Source organism: Dendropsophus ebraccatus, chromosome 13, assembly GCF_027789765.1.
Source record: "Dendropsophus ebraccatus isolate aDenEbr1 chromosome 13, aDenEbr1.pat, whole genome shotgun sequence".
Classification (NCBI taxonomy): domain Eukaryota; kingdom Metazoa; phylum Chordata; class Amphibia; order Anura; family Hylidae; genus Dendropsophus; species Dendropsophus ebraccatus.
In genome coordinates, this window is record NC_091466.1 from 13,195,282 (window position 1) to 13,216,340 (window position 21,059).

The 21,059-nt window shown below is 44.7% G+C and overlaps 1 pseudogene; it reads right to left on the reverse strand.

Annotated features, from left to right (window-relative positions):
- Positions 1 to 847: 847 nt before the first annotated feature.
- Positions 848 to 18,181, reverse strand: LOC138770431 (fibroleukin-like; annotated as a pseudogene).
- Positions 18,182 to 21,059: the final 2,878 nt, after the last annotated feature.

Here is a 21,059-nt window from a genome sequence, read left to right on the forward strand (position 1 = left end):
TCTCAACTTGTCTGTTTTTAACAATACTGGCCTGAGAGCCATCAACTGCAGCCTTCTTCTGCTCCTCAACTGGTCTGTTTTAAATAATACTGACATTAAATCAATCAACTGCTGCCTCCTCCTTCTCCTCAAGTAGCCTCTCCTCGATAATACTGGCCTTGGAATCGATCAACTGCTGCCTCCTCCTCAATTAGCCTCTCCTCGATAATACTGGCCTGGAATCAATCAACTGCTGCCTCCTCCTCAATTAGCCTCTCCTCGATAATACTGGCCTGGAATCAATCAACTGCTGCTTCCTCCTCCTCAAGTAGCCTCTCCTCGATAATACTGGCCTGGAATCGATCAACTGCTGCCTCCTCCTCAAGTAACCTCTCCTCGATAATACTGGCCTTGAATCAATCAACTGCTCTGCTGGCAGAGAAACTGGAGATTTAGCCTTAACTGGCAGAGTTTTCCTTGGCTCTGCTGTCCTGCCCAGCTAGTAGTGTGGCGTCAGAGAGGGTAATCAGTGCAGCGGGTAACATCGTCACAACGCAAAGAACAAGGCTCTCTTGCCACAGTGTTGAGATGCTGACTTTTGTGAAGATGAATCATGCCTGAATTAATAATACTGGCCTGGAATCAATCAACTGCTGCCTCCTCCTGCTCTTCAAGTAGTCTGTTTTTAATTATACTGGCCTGGAATCAATCAACTGCTGCCTCCTCCTCCTCAAGTAGCCTCTCCTCAATAATACTGGCCTGGAATCGATCAACTGCTTCCTCCTCCTCCTCAAGTAGCCTCTCCTCGATAATACTGGCCTGGAATCGATCAACTGCTGTCTCCTCCTGCTGCTCAACTTGTTTCTTCTCAATACTGGTCTGAATGGCGAGCAATAAACTGCTGCCTCCTCCTGCTCCTCAACTTGTCTCTTCTCAATACTGGCCTGGGTGCAATCAAGTGCTGCCGCATCCTCCTTTGTAAACTTTTTTTTTTGCAGGTCAGGTTTGCTGATCCGCAGGCGTTATACCACCAGCCCGAATGGAATATATCACCGCAGCTGGGGAACCTCATGTCCCCAACTTTACATTTCCGATTACAGTTGTCGATGGGATGATCCCTAGTGCTAAAGTAGCTGCCATGCTGGTTGGCTTCTCCTCTTCAAAGAAAGGCATCACCTGTAATAAAAGATCTTTTTACAATTTTTCTAAATATGTAGTTAGAAGTTTTCATGCACATATTCTCCATCCTCTCACCTGCTGTACCGGAATATTTCATGCCGATAACTTATAGTGGAGGTCTGCATTTCCGACACTAAAGGGATTGTATTAAGCATAGGATTCGTTGCCGCTAAAGTCCCCGAGGCTGATGCGCAGTTTGGCAGATCTGTCTGGCTGGTTTGTCAGGAGATACATGTATTCCAGTCCAAGTCAATGTTCACCTTTATGGCAAAATGAGTCGATTATATAGAAGTAACAAACTGGAGAGAGTAGGGATGCAATAATAAGTAGTGAAGGGGTGCCTCAAGGTGGTGCCATGAATCCCCTATGTATCATAAGTACAAAAGGACCAAGGCCTTCAGCATTGCCTCACATAGCTCCTCCCCAGGGAACATGCAGAGAACTGCGGCTATTCCACATAACCCAGTGACTGATGGCAAAACACACAATTTATTTTTTTTATTTAAATTTTAGCGACCGTAGTTATACCTTAATTGTGCATTTCCCAACCAGAGTTTTATATAAAATTCTAACTAAATATAAGGCTCTTCTAGGGAGTTAGAGAAATCCGGGCAGGGTGATTTTTTTTTAATAAAAGGGTCGAGGAGGCTGAAAGAAATAACGTGCTCTCCCCTCCCCAGCTCCAATGCTGAGGCAGTGTACCGGAGCTTCAGGAAGCGGCTGGGGACCCAGGGGACTGGTCTGAATTGCAACCCGGATGGTGATGTCTCAGGATCGCCCAGCCAGTCAGCGGCTGAGGCGGGACTCTGTTACAGCTCGTGTTTCAACTCAGACCAGGAAGGGCCGGGGAGCTTTGGTACACGGTATCAGCACTGAAGCGAGGTGAGAGCACTCCCCCTCCCTGACACTTACAAAAAAGAAATTGATGAATTAATTAAAAGATAGATTTACTTATGACAAGTCAACAGTAAAGGTGGCATCGAGTCTGTCATAAGACTCCTGTATGTGTGCCTAGATTATGAATAATTCTCTTTTTTCTACTTTCATATTTACCTTGAAGCTTGTCGAATCCATTTTTATAATTGTCCCATGTTTCGTTAAAGTTTAACCCATCTGATCCATCGTGTCTTTGTATGACAGTCCAGCCACCAAGTTTAGACATTTTACAGTACACCTTAAATTAGAGCACAAATATTTTATTTGTAAATCTTATTTTTCTAAAGCCCCTATTACACGGGGTGATGGAGAAGAGCAAACGAGCGCTGTCAGCGGTCGCTTGCTCCTCGTTCCCTGCCAGCGCTATTGCGCATGTCAGCAGCGAGCAGGTGAGTGCAGGGGGGAGGGCGTCCGGGCCTTTAATGTAATTCTGTAAATGTCATGTTACATTACTATAGTGCAAAAACAGTAAAACAAAGCTATACATGTTTAGTGCCAATATATTACTGCTGCCCTATAGAATAAAACATTGATTCCCCAAGAAATCAGAGTGTTGTTGCTACTTCTGAGAAATAAGAGAATTATTGTACAGAGTCCTTAGAGACCGGCACCAAAGCAAACATGTAAAAAAAAAATGTTGATCAGTTGGGGGTCTCACTGCTAAAGTCAGGAGAATGAGCGGGTAGAAACATATGGTAGCGCATTTCATTTCCCAGTCTTGTTTTGATCTCTGTCCAGGTGGCGGCATTATAAGTTGGTGTTGCCACTGGATGGAAATGGGTAAAAGCAGGAAGATCATGACTGATAAAAACTTTTAAAGGGGTTATCCAGCGCTACAAAAACATGGCCACTTTCCCCCTACTGTTGTCTTCAGTTTGGGTGGGGTTTTGAAACTCAGCTCCATTGAAGTAAATGGAGCTTAATTGCAAACCGCACCTGAACTGGAGACAACAGTAGGAGGAAAAGTGGCCATGTTTTTGTAGCGCTGGATAACCCCTTTAAGCAGGTCTATGTAATATGTCAAATTTCTTAGTAACAGGCAGAGATGAGCGAACTGGCCGAGGTTCAGGTTCAGGTGTGGTGTATGTCAAGGGTGAAGAGATGAAGACAGATGGACATATAGACAAGTCCCTTCTGTATGAAGCAATGTGCTCACCTGGGATGCAGTCTGGGGGTAGGAAAGGGTTAATAATAGGAGACATGGGAATAGCTTCAGGGCTGCCATGGTTCTATTCCTAAGAATATAAGAAATAATCATGTTATATTCCTAGATACATAATATTAGAAAAAAGCAACAGTAAGGATTATACTAATATATATATAGAATAAATCACAGATGGAAACAATTTAACCTGAATTTTCTATACAATGAGACTGGAGCATGCTGGGAAGCAGAATCTCCCTGCTGTAGTAACTCACCTATAGCTGAGGACACTCTACCACCCATTCCTCTCTTCCCTTCTTATAGTCCTTTGTATCAGGGTGGAGGCAAAAACCAGCCAATCAGAGGACAGAAACCGCTCCTTATCACTCTGTGGCTACAATTACCTCCACATGTCAATTCTTTCGGCGGAATGCGGAATCCGCCCATGCATAGAATAGTGTCTATGGCACGGGCGGAGATGGGCGTCGCCGCTTGCAGGTACGAGCGACGTAATCCGCCGCGGATTATACGCGAGAATTCCGTAGTGTGCACGCACCCTAAAGCTGTGCAAACATCCAAGCATGAGTCATACAGGTGTGAGAAATCAGGGCCTTAACTCATTCTGTGCCACAAAAAACAGTAGTGAAACATTGGGGGAGATTTATCAAACATGGTGTAAAGTGAAACTGGCTCAGTTGCCCCTAGCAACCAATCAGATTCCACCTTTCATTCCTCAGATACTCTTTGGAAAATGAAAGGTGGAATCTGATTGGTTGCTAGGGGCGACTGAGACAGTTTCACTTTACACCATGTCTGATAAATCTCCCCCAAAAGTGCTAACAATCATAGAAGACGAGCCAGAGCCCGATAGTGAAATAAACCAGCTCATGTACTGAAAGTTATAAACAAGTAATAGTGTATCAAATGCGAAAATGTAATAAAGTGTTATAAAACATGTATTTCCTTAAAATATCATGAGTCTATGTTCACACTGAGTAAAAGAGGCGGAATTCCGTGGCGGAACTTTCGCTCCCTCCCATAGACAGGCTATGATACACTGAGACAGGCGGGATTCTGCTGCGGAAAATTTTGCCTATTTTACTCAGTGTGAACATTCCCTAACAAGGATAAAGAGGAGCAGCTTCCCACAAATAGCAGCAGCAGTGGAAAAGTCATGTTAGGCTGGGTTCACACCGCGTTTTTAGCATACGTTTAACGGATCCGTTGTTTTTACGACAAAAAAAATAGTGTCAGCAACGTTTTTGTGTATAAAAAAAAAACGGATCCGTTTTGATCCCTTTTTTTTATAATAGAAGTCAATGGAAAAACGGATCAAAACGAATACACACAAATGCATCCGGTTTTGCAATCCGTTTTTCATCCGTTTTTTCAAAAAACGGATTGCAAAAATGCAGTGTGAACTAAGCCTTAGACACAGTCAGCCTTCTGGATCCAGAGATTTACAGAGCGCAGGTTGAAAAAAAAAAAGCAACCAGTGCGTGCGTGTGAACAGCGCTTTACTATTTAGGTCATTTGTTGTAGAAGTGTCCCATATGTTATTGTAGATGGCTTACAAAGGGTCATAAGGAGATAACCACTCCACTGTCGCTATATCACAGTCCCCAGGAATATATTCAGGTCACATGTGGAGCTGCTTTGCATTGATGCTTCATCTGAACACAGACCAATGTGTACACCACTTAAACTATTAAGACCCCACCCGGGCAGAATTCATCCCTCAGCCAGCATAGAGACCTCTTCCTCCCAGAAATAGTGGGGGCAGCGTTAGGTCCTATTCCCATGCATCACGGCTCCATGACCAAGGTGCGAATATAAAAGATGGATATTATTTGAGTGACTCATCGGGTCCGGCTGGCATAGATGAATGTTCTGTTGTGTTGTAAGTGGAAACCGTCCTCTTCTCTCGCTTGAAATCTACAAAGTGAAAATTACAATATGTTATACAAGGTAAGTATGAGAATCAATTCGGGCATTATATGGTAATGGCATGTATGTTCTTAGTGTAGAATAAACTACGCAGGACGCACCGCCTCAATATCACACTCTATCATGCACCAAGATGGTGAGGTCATAGTCACTTTTGTGTAAAGTATTAGGTGCAGTTTCTGGGTTGTATCTTAAAGTGACTGTACCACCAGGCCCAGGCTGAAGCACTGGAGGCGGCTGACCCACCCTTAGTGGGAGGAAACCCCCACCCCTCTATGATAGGGTTCTATTGATTCTAATGGAGTCACGTCATGGAGGGGCTGGAGTTTCTTCCCACTAAGGGTGGGTCAACCCGCCTCCAGTGCTTCAGCCTGGGCCTGGTGGTACAGTCACTTTAAAGTCCACATTCAGACCATGTGGTTTTAAAGGGAATCTGTCAGCTCCTGGGCCCTACCTGAGGTGCTGACAATGTGCTGTAGCTGCCAGTCCCCCAGTGAGCATGGTGCCTTTTTGGTAATGTCTCCTACTGTCACATAGCAGTTGTTCGCGCCACGCTCTGGCATGCATCCTCCTCCCTCTTCATGAATAGTCAATGCTGCTCGGCGTCCTGCTCCCTCAGCTGTCAGATTGCGGATCAGTCCCCTGTAGGCAGTTTATGTCTGAGAGAATCTCTTCTCCCTAATGTGTTGGAGCTGTGGTCTAGGGGTAACTCCCCTGTCTAGAGACCTGCCAGCAGCTCATTCTCTGGTTCGAATCCACTGATGGAAATTAAATGGTTGTTTTTTTTTCTCATTATTGTATCATTTTTAAGGCTATGTTCACACACAGTATTTTTCTCAGTATTTTAGTCAGTTTTTTTGCAACCAAAACCAGAAGTGGATTGAAAACACAGAAAGGCCATGTTCACACACTGTTGAAATTGAGTGGATGGCCATCATTTATTAGCAAATAATTACTGTTATTTTAAAACAACGTCCAATATTTGCCATTAAATGATGGCCATCGGCTGAATTTCAACAGTGTAGAACTGTGCTCTCAATCCACTCCTGGTTTTGGTTGCAAAATACTGACCAAAATACTAAGTAAAAATACTGTGTGTGAACATAGCCTTAAAAATGATACAATAATGAGAAGAAAAAAAAGCATCTATTTAATGATTTGAACCAGTGAATGAACTGCTGTTGGGTCTCTAGACTGGTGAATTACCCCTAGACCACAGCTCCAACACGCTAGGGAGAAGAGGTTCAGTTATACCTGAGTCTTTCTTTCAGACATAAACTGCCTACAAAGAACTGATCTGCAATATGACAGCTGGGCAAGCAGGAGGCCGGGCAGCATTGATTGTTCATGAAGAGGGAGGAGGATGCATGCCAGAGTGTGGCACGAACAACTGCTCTGTGACTACAGTAGGAGACATAAGATTGTACATAATCCGCCACACAGAAAACTACCAAAAAGGCACCATGCTCACTGGGGGCTGCCAGCTACAGCACACTGCCAGCATCTCAGGTAGGGCCCAGGAGCTGACAGATTCCCTTTAAAGTTTACAAACGGAATATCCATTTCAGTTCTTTACTTTTTAAGGCTATGCTCACACAACATAAGGTCCGTGAAAATCCTGTCTGTTGTTACTACGGCCGTGATTGCCACGGAACTTACATAGCGCTGCCTTCTGAGGGAATCCCTGCCGGAGTGTATACACAAAGGGGGCGCAGAAAACCCTGTCAGTGCATGCTATGGAGCAAGTGGCACACTCCATAGTGTGCTGTGGGGAGTTCTGATGCTAGCCCGCACGGATGCGGCGGCATCAGAACTCTGCACCACTAAAGGTCATCCGGCCAGTACTGCAGTACCAGCCGGGATGTTCTCTTCTGTCACGGAACGGCCGGTCTCTTACGTAGTGTGAACATAGCCTAAGGCTGAGTTCACACAAAGTATATTTCAGTCAATATTTTGGTCCTCATATCGCAACCAAAACCAACGGCTATTGTATTGAAATAATGGGAGTTTTTTACCGTTATATGACGGCCATCCACTCAATTTCAACATTGTGTGAACAGAGCCTTTCTGTGTTTTCAATCCACTCCTGGTTGAGGTTGCAAAATACTGACCAAACACTGAAATACTGTGAAATATACTGTGTGTGAACCCAGCCTAAGGCTATGTTTACACTACTCAAGTACTGGTCGGATGATCTTTCTGGCCACAGTGTTTTGATGCGGGCGCATTAGCGTGCGCCCGCATCAGAACTTCAAACGGCTCACAATGAAGCAAGCGGCCGGAGCCGCTCGCTGCATTGTGTGAACTGACAGGTCTTTCTGCGGCCGCAATTCTCTAAATTACGGCCGCAGAAAACTGACATGTCAGTTTTTTGTGGCGCCGTATGGGATCCCAGCCGGAGCGTGTACTATGTGTATACGCTCCGTCCGGGATCCCATAGCAGATAAGGCAGTGTTCCACACCGTAAAAAGTACGGTCGTTGTTGCAGATGACAACAATGGCTGTAATTTTATGTAGTGTGAACATAGCCTAAGGGTTGGTTCATGCTACGGAATCCGTGCAGATAAGTTCAAGCAGATTCCGTCGCTTGTACCCACTCATGGTGGCACGCATATCCGCCCGTGCCATAGTGATCACTCTATGGTCGGGCAGATTCCACCTTCCGCTGAAAGAACTGGCATGTCAAACAGCGGAATCTACCCGTGCATAGAATGGTGTCTATGGGACAGACAGAGACGCGCGTGGCCGTGAGCGGGTACGAGCATTGGAATCTGACAGAACTTATCCGTGTGGAATCCAAAGTGTGAACCCTAAAGTAGCTTGCCTGTCTCCTCCTAATCGTTGGGGGGGGGGGTACATAGTCCAACAACAAAATCGTAACTCATTTTCAGCTTTTTTTTTTCCTGTAAAATGTTTAGATACAGTTAAATCAAGACGCTCTTTTCTGATAGAATATCGGTGCTGATTTAGCCGAGGATGGAGATCATGGGTGGTTGCTCCCACATATAGGAGATTGTATGGGCAGATCAACAGATAAACCTCCCAATCTGAGCTATGTGTCAGGAATGTTACCCTTAATCGTATATCTACAGCTCACACAATATCGGCAGGGGAATCGTCTTGGGCCAAGAAAGGTAGTGATAGAGATGGGGGATTTTTTTAATGTCCATAGTGACCAAGTAGTCCCTAATTCCTTGCTCTTGGTGGCTGTTGTTGAAATTCTTCTATATGAAGAAAAAAATGTTAATGTAGGCTAGCGGTCGTGTATAATCCTGGCAATCTCCAAAATACAAGAAGAAAATGTGGATACAAAAGGTATTCTATGTTTTTGTTTTTTGTCTGTGGGTACCTTCACAAGTACGCGAAATCCGCTGCGAATCCATGTAGTGTGAAGTTCTATGGGGTTACATATCCACAGCGAAATTTTCATTGCTGCCCGTGATTGGCTGATGGGGACCGCCAGGAGCCTCACATGTAGCCGCGACACCAAGCAGGTAATGTATGCTTGGGCCTGGGGGCTGCGGGCAGCAGGGGGTTAAAGGGGCCAGGTTACATAACCACAGCGGAATTTTCATTCCGCTGCGGATATGTAACCCCATAGAACTTCACATTACATGGATTCGGAGTGGATTTCGCTGCAAACTCGCTCCGATTCCGGTACGTGTGAAGCTGCCCTGTTAGTGTAAGCATGTGGATAAAGTAATTGTTGCCTGTCCATGTCCTTTACACCGTTTATGTGTGTCTCTATCAGTCTTTTTGGGTATCCCCATTCTAAAAACTCTCTAGTCATGTCATTAAGTGTTTCTTCCAATAATTCCTCACCCCCGTAGCTTGAGTCTTCTAAAGAAGACTCTCTTTAGAAGACTCAAGCTATGGGGGTGAGGAATTATTGGAAGAAACACTGAGCTTGGTTAAAGGCAGATCTAATATTGTTTTCGGTGTTATAATAAAGGAAACTGCTGTGTTAAACTTCATATTCTATAGCTGTCAGGAAGCCGATCAATGAGGACTCCATCCCTGAATGCAGTGGTCTGTGCAGATAGTAGGCGGTTTGCACTCTCTTATGACCAAGGTCCTGATGTGTCAACTGGTCGGCATGCCGCGGGTCAGGTCACATCCAGGCTTACCACCATAGACGGCTCCTCAGAGACATCATGTGAAATCGTAGCTAATTTCAATAAAAAAAACTGCATAGTGTGAATACAGTATGTGCTTATCCAGTGTAGATTGTGAAAGAGAAAATCCCTCCGCTTTGGCTTATGACTCCTCCGTGTAAATCCACTGACATAGAATCCATGTATGAAAAGAAGCATGAAAAAGGTATATTAACCCCTTAAGGACAGAGCCTGAAATGGCCTTAATGACAGAGACAAATTTTATGAATATGACCAGTGTCACTTTATTCATTAATAACTTCGGGATGCTTTTACCTATCCGGCTGATTCTGAGATTGTTTTCTCGTGACATATTGTACTTTACATTTCTGGTAAATTGGAGTCGATACTCATAACGAATCTTTATGAAAAAACCCCAAATAATGTGAAAAAATGTGAAAAACTGCATTTTTTCAACTTTGAAACTTTTTTGCGTATACAGAAAGTGGTTATACCACATAAATTATATATTAAATAGCATTAGCAACATGTTTACTTTATGTTGGCGGCATTTATTAAACGACCTTTCATTTTTTTTAGACAATAGGAAACTTAAAACATTAGCAGCAAATTTCCAAATTTTCAGTAAAATTTCAAAATCAGATATTTTTAGGGACCTGTTCAGGTTTAAAGTGTATTTGAGGGGCCTGTATGTTAGAAAGCCCCACAAAGCACCCCATTTCAGAAACTGCACCCCCCACACTCTGCATAGGCATATCCAGAAAGTGTTTTAACCCTTTAGGGGAGTCACAGAAATAAAAGCCAAGTGTGTAAGAAATTTGAAAATTTTAATTTTCTGTGCAGAGATTTTATTGTAATCCAATATTTTTCATAATTATAAACCTATTACCAGAGAAATGCACCCCAATAATTATTGCCCCGTTTCTGCAGTTTATAGAAATACCCCATATGTGGCCCTATTGCGCTATTTGACGCAACCACAAGCCTCAGATATAAGGAAGCGCCTAGTGAATTTCAATGCCTCCGTTATATTTGGTAATTTTTGACTGTACCACTTCAGGTTGGCAGAGGCTCTGGGGTGCCAAAACCTGAAAAAGACCCCTAATGGGACACCATTTAGAAAACTACACCCCTCAAGGAATGTAACAAGGGGTGCGGTGAGCATTTGGACCCCACAGGTGCTTCACAGATTTTCCGAACAATATGGTGTGAAAAAAGAAAAATTTATTTTTTACACTAAAACGTTGTTCTAGCCTTCAATTTTTCATTTTCTTAAAGGGATAAGAGGAAAAAAAAGACACAAAATATGTAGCACAGTTTCTCCCGAGTACGGAAATACCCCACATGTGGCGATAAAGTGCCAAGGGGGCGCAGGACGAGCCTCCAAAGGGAAGGAGCGCCAATTGGCTTTTGGAAGCTGAATTTCACTGGAAAGGATTTCAAGGGCCATGTCGCATTTACAGAGCCCTCGTGCTGCCAAGACACTGGAAACCCCCCATGAATGACCCCATTCTGGAAACTACACCCCTCAAGGAATCTAACAAGGGGCACAGTGAGCATATGGACCCCACTGGTGACGGGCACAAATGTGGAACAATGTGACGTAAAAGTAAAAAATTTCATTTTTTCACTTTCATGGCACAAATGTGCCCGTCATCAAGGGGTCCATATCCTCACTGCACCCCTTGTTAGATTCCTTGAGGGGTGCAGTTTCCAGAATGGGGTCACTTGTGGGGGGTTTCCAGTGTTCTGGCAGCACGAGGGCTCTGTAAATGCGACATGGCGTTCATCATCCATTCTAGCCAAATCCAACCTCCAAAATCCAAATGGCGCTCCTTCCCTTCGGAGGCTTGCCCTGCGCCCACATGGCGCTTTATGTCCACATGTGGGGTATTTACGGGGGGAAAATTGCTCTACACATATTGTGTGTTTTTTTCTCTTTTAACCCCTTGTGAAAATGATAAATTCAAGGCTAAACCAACATTATAGTGTAAAAAATTTCATATTTCATTTTCACGCCACATTGTTCCACATTTGTGCCCGTCACCAGTGGGGTTCATATGCTCACTACACCCCTTGTTACATTCCTTGAGGGGTGTAGTTTCCATTATAGGGGTCACTTGTGGGGGGTTTCAACTGTCTTGGCAACACAGAGGCCTTTTGAATGCAACATGGCCCCTCGAAATCCATTCCATCCAAATCCAGCCTTCAAAAACCAAATGGCGCTCCTTCCCTTTGGAGGCTTACCCTGCACCCGCATGGCGCTTTATGTCCACATGTGGGGTATTTCCGTACTCAGGGGAAATTGCTCTACACATTTATTGTTTTTTTTTATCTTTTAGCCCCTTGTGAAAATGAAAAAATCATGACAAGATTAATGATTTAGAGTAAAAATTTTACAAAAATTACACTAAATGTTGGTCTAGCCTTGATTTTTTCCATTTCCACAAGGGGTTAAAAAAGAAAATGAACACAAAACGTGTAGGGTAGTTTCCCCTGAGTACGAAAATACCCCACATGTGGGCATAATGTGACATATGGGCACAGGGCAAGCCACCAAAGGGACAGAGCGCCATTTAGAGGCTGGAATGGAGGATGGAGGCCATGTCGCAATTACAAAGCTCCTGTGCTGCCAGGTCAGTAGAAACCCCCGACAAGTGACCCCATTCTGGAAACTACACCCCATAAGGAATCTAACAAGGGGTGCAGTGAGGATATGGACCCCACTGGTGACAGTCACTTACGTAGAATGTGCCGGGGAAAAAAAACCCAATTTTTTCATTTTCACGTCCCAAATGTGGCCGTCACCAGGGGGCCATATCCCCGCTGCCCCCCTTGTTTGATTCCTTATAGGGAGTAGTTTCCATAATGGGGTCACTTGTGGGGGGTTTCTACTGTCCTGGCCGCACAGAGGCTTTGTAATTGCATCATGGCATCCTCTAATGGGAATGGCGGCCATACCTACTTAGCTGGGGAAAAAGGGACAATTCTAATTTATTTGGGGGTATTAGGCCAACTATTGGTTTATAAGGTTGGAAATGACAGGTGTCCATCAAATTCTATCTGTGTTGATCCAGAGGAAGGCAAAAAACCCTTGTAAGGCAGACGACAGTAGCCTCATCACAGGGGAAAAATTCCTTCCCGACTCCATAATGGCGATCAGAATAATCCCTGGATCAACGTGACCCCTGAAATAGGAATAAGGGACAGAATTTAGATAATGTAGAACCCCGATGACGTGTAGTGCGCCTTGGAGCGATCCAGTATGCAGAGGCCGGGGCGATCAGGACAGGTGTCACACTGGAAAATGGTGTCCTTCCTGATCCCCCTGTTACGCCACACTCTGCACTTCTTCTGGGGTCTCCCTTTCTCCAGTGTGGGGGACGTCACCTGGAAAATGTTGTCCTGGTGCGATACGGGGTCCCTCATATCCAGAAGTGCTGGGTCCGCTATATGGCTACTAATTATTAGGGCTCTATTACTGCTTCTGATATTTTCGGATTGTGCCGCAAGCTACAGTAGCTCGGGCAGTGACGGACCGGAAGAGGGGGTGCTGGTATAAAGGTTATCCCCGTACAGGTGGTGACCTTTATCCAGCAGTGGGAAGATCAGTTCCCGAACGATCTTCCCACTTGTTCCAAGGATGGGGGGGGGGGAGGGGCATCTGGGGGCATCTGGGGGCTGGATTCGGGTGTCCCTTCCTACATACACTCTAAGGGTACGTGCACACTGCGGAATCGCGACAGATAACCCTTTGTGCATTCTGCAGTTGGCACCCGCCGGCGGAGTGATGCAGGCGCACGTCTCCATCCGTGTCATAGACTCCATTCTATGCACGGGCGGATTCCGCTCTCCGTCCAACGTATTCATTCTTTGGATGGACGACTGAATCCGCCCGTGCATAGAATGGGGTCTATGACACGGGTAGAGACATGCGCCCGCATCAGTCCGCCGGCGGGTGCCAGCTGCGGAATGCACAAAGGGTTATCCTTCGCCATTCCGCAGTGTGCACGTACCCTAAATCTGTAAGTGTACCCTGAGGTACGCTCACAGAGTTTGTAGAATTTCACGCCATACCGTCATCTCTTATTGGGACGGTACTGGCGGAAAAGACGTGTCTGGGGGGCAGCATACGCTACGCTACCCCCAGACACGTCACTGGATGATGAGGATGAATGGAGGAAAGAAGGATCCCCCCCATTCATCCTCACTGGCTGTTTCGGTGTCGGAGGCAATAATAACGTATGCGTCTGACGCCGAAAACACCCTGGGGGCCATCTTTATATGGGGATTGTTATATGGGGTATGTAGTGGTGTAGTGTCAAACTTTATTCAATGTAGTGTGGTGTAATGTAGTGTTTTTTTACGTGTTTTTTTTTTACAGTAAGTATAAAAAAAACCTACGCCAACAAAGGAGTTGCTGATAAATGCCGCACATCAGCAGACCGTGGCAGTAGAATATAGAAAAAAAACACCCTACGCCAAAAAGGAGGAGTTGCTGATTAGCAGTGCACTTTCGTGCGATGCTGATCAACACTCAGCGGCGATAGGGTGCGGAAAATAGAAAAAAAAAAATTTGGAAAAAAAAAAAAAACTTTTTCTACATTCTGAACATCCCTGTAGCTGCTGATAAGTGTATTACACATATCAGCCGCTAGAGGGCAGCAGAGCGCAAATTCCGGAAAATGACGAGGCTGGAGCCGAAAATAGCCGAAAGAAGATGGCGGGGGCCGCCGGAAAGACCCGAAGACCGAACGGAATGACGGAGGACGCCGCAAACCCGGAGGACGCCGATCAGGACCCCGGGACAGGTGAGTAATGTACAAATACCTGCTCTGGACCCCTCAGCTACCTAGCTGAGGGGTCCAGGGCAGGTATTTTTTATTTTGTGGGACTCTGATCGCCGTGTCACCGGCCCGATCGCCGTGAACGGCCGGCCGGCCGTTCACGGCGATCGGGCCGGTGACACGGTGACCACCATTACTTTTTACAGTAATGGCGGTCGGTGCTGTCCGAGGACGGCACCGACCGCCATTTTTTTCCGGGTCATCGGGTCACCGATGACCCGGAAAGGTTCCGATCGCCGCTATTGGCTGATCTAAATTGATCAGCCTATAGGGGCGATCGTAAGCACGGGGGGTGTTAACCACCCCCCGTGCCGAGAAGCTATGATGGCCTGCTATGATTTATAGCAGGCCATCTTCCCCAAACGCTGTGTGCGAACACGCAGCGATCGGGGAAACATCGGGCGTAAATTTACGCCCTGATGCGCCAAGTACCAGGGCGCGAGGGCGTAAGTTTACGCCCGATGTCGTTAAGGGGTTAAAAAAATATATAATTTTTAAAATTAAAATATATTTCTCTAAGATTTGCAAATACTCTGAGATTTGCAAATAATATAGTTTAATTTGAAAAAAAATTTAAAAATTTTTGAACTTTTTTGTGTTTTTTTTCCAATTTCACTGCGCATATAATTTTTTTCTGGTTCCGCAGCGTATTTTATGCAAAAATTAAGTCTGCCATTGCAAAGTAAAATTAGTGGCGCAACAAATAAAGGCTCATGTGGGTCTGTAGGGGAAATAATGCAAGAAGGAGAAAACTAAAGAGCAAAAACGAAAATTGGCTCCATCCTTAAAGGGTTAAGGACCTACTTTTCAAATCTGACCAGTCTCCCTGTTTCTTACCCGACTTGTTGACTATAACCTCTTCTAATAAATCCATCTTCTTAGTGCTGTGGCCTTTTAAACACGAGGAGGAGAAAACGAAAATGCAAAAAATGAAAATTGGCTCCGTCATTAAGGGGTTAAACATTTTTGCTTTTTTAAAAAAAAATAGACATTTTTTTGTCCTTCTAAAAATGGGCAATAAACGTGTATAGGCAAAACCTCAGCCTAGTCTGAGCATAATTCCTCTCACATTGCTCCCTACATGCCTGGCTCTGTTGTTTTTAACCCCTTCAAGACAGAGCCCTTTAATGCACAAAAGTCCGGGTCAAATTAATGCAATGTTCCTCCCCGCCTTCTAAGAGCCATAGCGCTTTTATTTTTTCACCTACAGGGCTGGTTGGGGTGTCATTTTTTGCGGCATGATCTCTAGTTTTTATTAATATCATATTGGTGTAATAGAAAAATTTTAATTGCTCTTTATTCATTTTTTTGTGATGTATAATTTGATAAAATCAGCAATCCTGGTGCGTTTTTTCTTATTTCCGTTTACGCCGTTCACCGTGCGGGAATAATAATGTTATATTTTAATAGATCGGACAATTCCGCACGCTACGATATGTAATATGTTTGTTTGTTTATTTATATTTTTCTTTTTATAATGGGCAAGGGGGTCTTTAAAACTTTTATTGGGAGGGGGTTTATAGGTTTTTTTTAATACTTTTCAAAACTTTTTTATTACACTTTTTTATTTTTTTAACACTTTTATTAACTGTAAAATATGCAATCATTAGATTGCATATACTGGTTTATGCTATGCCATAACATAGAATAGATCAGTGTTATCGGCGATCTATGTATAGAGCCTGCCTTAGACCAGACTCTACACATAGATCGACGAATCGACAGGACGGAGGTAAGGAGCTAACCTCCGCCTGTCGGCACACGCGATCGGGACCTGATCACTCAGTGACAGATGCTTAATCTGTCACTGAACACCTCAAACGGCGTGATCGCTCTAGATTGCGTCGTTTAAGGGGTTAATGAGAGTCGGCTGCGGGATCGCAGCTGACCCTCATTACCTGCGGCGCTGGACACTGATGAGAGCGGGATCACTATCCCTGCAGCGCTCCCGTTCTCATCAATAACCCCGTCAGTAACAGGAACGTATATATATACAGTATACATTCCTACTGCACGGGGTATGTGCAGTAGGAACGTATATATATATACAGATTGCTAACAAGAAGGGGTTAAAGATCTTTTTAATAATAATAAAACAAAAGTAATTTAACATATTTAACAAATAAAATTATATCTACCTATTTATGTTATTATTCGGTTTGCCGTTTTATTCGCTGTGACTATGTAACCATTTCCCACAACTAGAGGTCAGTAACCGCCACAGCTTTCTTCTGGGCTTGTAACTTCCCGAATACCAAAAATATCTCCCCGTCTGGTTGTGTATCCGTCTGGAGCCTCAAGCTCTAAAGAACAAAAGAAAGATTCTGAACTTCAAAATGATTCCAAAGCGATGGACAAACCTCATCCCATCCATTACACCCAGGAAACTGGAAAAACGACTATGTGCAGTATAGCATGTGCAGCTAGAATGTTCCTTCACCTTGAGAATCTGGAGTGACAACATTTGCATATTAAGCCGAGGACCTTCATTTTTATATCACATTATAGTGTTATTCCCATCCTTAACTTATATGACATATCCAAATGGTAGATACAATGATTTATAGATATAACATGGATCTATGTGAAAAACAGCAGTGCCCCAACCATCTGTTGAGACGGCCATGAAATAAAGGCAGAGACTGAACATAGGGATGTCCACTGTCCACACACATTCCCGCAACCCTTTCCATTAATTTCTGTGGAAGCTGTGGAAAAAGCTATGGATGGCCGCGCAGCTATTGCCATAATTCCTGAATTTTGGAATGCTGTTAACCAGCGATCTTACCCTATATGTCCAAACTGGGGATAGCAACAGGGCTTCATTTTGCTGATCTCGGTTGCATCGCGACTGATGGGGGACAATTACGAAGTTCCCGCCCAAGGCATACGCCAGGGAGAAGGGGCAGATTTATCGGGCCGGGGGATACCCAATACCTCAATGGGTGGGCAGGGGGTAGCGGCAAGGTGAGGAGGAGGTGTGGCCTCCTCCTGTGCCTCATTTATCAATTATGATCCAAATCTACACCTGCTAGAAGCAGGGGCGGGGCCTAATTTAGGACGGCGTACCAGTATGCCGGTTTTGATCATTCCCCACCAAAAAGTATAGTGTATAGTCATGTACCTGTCATAACTGCCTGCTACCGGATCAGCGTAGATTTCCTCTCTTAGTTTGGAAATTCGGGTCTCCATGGCTACAAAATGGAATGAGACCATAATGTGTGCCACCAACATTGGATCAGAATAAATCTCATTAAAACAGCTAAACTATACTAAGTACAGTAGTGGGACTATTACAGAGTAAAGATTTTTTTAACATATGTTGTTGTTACAGTGTCAAAAATAGCAAAATGACGATAAAAAAAAAAAATCTGAGAGTCAATAATTCAATTTCCGCCATGGACAGCAGTGGACATTGGTGAATCAACGGCATAATAATAATTTCCGCCATGGACAGCGGTGGACATTGCGGAATCAGCGCCATAATAAAAATTTCCGCCATGGACAGCATTGGAAATTGGTGAATCAGCGGCATAAAATCGGAAAGCTTTCTAATAAAACATTCCACATGTCCCCCTTCAAGTACTCTTTCATTTCCCCTTGTGTGACACCCTGTCTCCTCAGTCAATTTAAGTGACATCAATTTAAGTATCAATCGATTTTATTCAATTTCTATTAATTTAATTTAATTTTAATTTTATTTATTTCAATTTGAATTCAATCAATTGCTGTACTTTGAAGAGTTTTCGGTGGTGTGTCAGGACAGTCAGCGTTTGGAAGGCAGCATTGAAACTCCAGAGGTTTCTAGGCCACCAAGCAGTCAGGGGAACAAGGGAGGGTCAGTCTATGACAAAAGGAATCGCATGGCATGCAGCTGGTAGAAGACAGCTTAAAGGGGACCTGTCACCCCGGGTGTCGGGGTTAGGCCCGTCCGACTCCCCCCCCCCCCCCCCCCTGCGGAGACTCTTATACTTACCCCTTTCTCGAAGTCCCAGACCCCGTCTCCCCGCCGAGAAGCCCCCGTTGGAAGCCATGCACGCGCTCACCATAGATGAGGCCGACGCCCATAGCGAATGACTGGAGCAGTGACTGGTGAGCGTGCGCACGGCTTCCGATTCCGATTTCTCGACGGCGGGACGGGCGTTAAGTAAAAGGGGCTCCACCGGGGGTAGGGTGGGCTTCACCCCAGCAGCCGGGATGACAGGTCCCCTTTGAGAGAGGATAATTTTGTCCCTGACTACGATGATGATGTAGCAGACCCTACTTGAAATCTTGAGGTCCCTAGATGTCATTAGCAGCATGAGGGGATGAAGATGTATTTATTTCCCCCAGTAAATGTCAGGTCCCATCCACTGCTCTTTGTTCCAGGGGCAAAAGGGGGGAGCGGTACAGTGTCAACTAGTCGACTGGTGTTAAGGAAAGAACAGGCACTCGACTGGTACCCCACTGCGATCGAGTTGTGGCAGGTTTGCCCTCTCGGTGGTGGCAAAGCCCATACGGCTTCATTTCAGGTTCCACACTATCACTGTTAGATAACTGTTAGATCGGGGAGACACTTGGTACCTTCTTTATATTTGTCCGTGCTTCCAGAATTTAGAAAATGCTTTTATTCTCCCAGTGCAAAGTTTCAAAGAGACTTTACCAAACTCCTTAAAGGGATTGTCCGGGATATTTTAATAAACTAGCATTGCATTGACCTCTGTGGGTGTTGCATATTATACATAGACTTCTATTTTTTTATTTAGTGTGCTTACTGTGTTCTCAGGCTTAGTCACGTGACCACTCTGCCTGTGTTTTCTTTACTTCCTGTGATGTCACGTTCCCTTTCTGTTTCCTGTTCCTGTCAGTGAGGGAACAGTGAGTCATCAGATGGGTGGGGTTATGCATATATTTCTTTAGCCACACCCCTAACATCTAACTAACATCTGAGGCCAGAAGAAACTTCAGCAGTAAGGACAGCATGATAGACTACAGCCAGATTCTAGGTTTCCTTTTCCAAGGCCTTTTTAAAAATTAAAGAAGCAATCTGATTGGTTGCTATGGGTAACTGCTCCCCTGCACAGGTTTTGATAAATCTTCCCCTATATTGTTACTATTGTACTGTAAAGATGTACAGTGTTAGGGCAGTGCTGCTGCAGTCCATAATATGGAGAGGAGAGAGGATACTTCCCTCCATTCTATTTATTTCTTGCTGAGGTAAACTTGTAACAGAATCCTGCCTCATTGGATACCCACCCACCTGTAGGATGGCTAATATAGTGTATATGTAATCCAGGACTACAACTCCTAACATGTACATGTGTGCTGGGATTTGTAGTCCTACAACAGAGAAAAAGAGTGGAAAAAAAAAAACTAGTTGATTTGATAACATAAGTAATTGGCGGACACTGAGCCACCATGCTGCTCAAAAGACACTTGTAGTAATACAGACATTTCCTGCCTATGGGTAGAGTGGGTGGAGCTAGATTCAGAGAGGAGGGGGTGGAGCTATAGGCATGCAGAGCTGTGATATCACTGCTGACCCCTGACCCCTGTGACCTGGAAGTTCTTTATGTAAACAAACACCAAGTCCAAAAAGCAGCGACAGAGGAGGAGGCCCAGGGCCACAGAGGCAAAAAAAAGGTTAGAGAAAACCACTAAGGGAAAGGGACAGATTACAAATTATTCACATTTTCAATAAGAAAAAAATGTTGGACAACCTCTTTAATTCCTGCCTGCTGCAATGCCACCTCGCTCCCCCTCCCATCCATATCCAATTAGTTTACATTAGAGATGAGCGAACCTGGAGCATGCTCGAGTCGATCCGAACCCAAACTTTCGGCATTTGATTAGCGGTGGCTGCTGAATTTGGATAAAGGCCTAAGGCTATGTGGAAAACATGGATATAGTCATTGGCTGTATCAATGTTTTCTAGACAACCTTAGAGCTTTATCCAAGTTCAGCAGACACCGTTAATCAAATGCCGATCGTTCGTGTTTGGATGGACTCAAACCCGAACCCGGTTCGCTCATCTCTAGTTAACCTCTTAAGGACATATGACGTACCGGTACGTCATATGTCCGCACTTGCACTTCAAAGCGGGGCCGCGCGGCGGCCCCGCTTTGAAGTGCCGCGAGTAGCCCGGGACCGCTGCTATTAGCTAATTAGCTAATCGGAGGCAGCTGTCAAAGTTGACAGCTGCCCGCTAATTAGCTAATCGGAGGCAGCTGTCAAAGTTGACAGCTGCCTCCGATTACTGGAGGCAACGTTTCCCTGGGGTCTAGTGGGGGAGATCGCTCCTCCGGGACCTTGTCCCGGAGGAGCGATCTCCGTTACTGATGCCGGCCGGGGACGCGTCCAAGATGGCGCCGTCCTCGGCTCGGCACTCGTTCGTTTTCGGCTGCAGCAGCCGAAAGCAAACGAGTGCCGATCTCATGGATCTCTGCAGCATATCTATATCTATGCTGCAGAGATCTCAATGAGAGATCCAAGTGTATATACTAGAAGTCCCCCAGGGGGGCTTCTAGTATAAGTGTAAAAAAAAAAAATAAAGTGTTGTTAATAGTAAAAATCCCCCTCCCCTAATAAAAGTCTGAATCACCCCCCTTTTCCCAGGTTTTAAATAAAAGTAAACAAATAAATAAATAAATAAACATGTTTGGTATCGCCGTGTGCGTAATCGCCCGAACTATTAATTAATCACATTCCTCATCTCGCACGGTAAACGGCGTCAGCGCAAAAAAATCCCAAAGTGCAAAATTGCGCATTTTTGGTCGCATCAAATCCAGAAAAAATGTAATAAAAAGCGATCAAAAAGACGTATATGGGCAATCAAGGTACCGATAGAAAGATCACATCATGGCGCAAAAAATGACACCTCGCACAGCCCCATAGACCAAAGGATAAAAGCGCTATAAGCCTGGGAATGGAGCG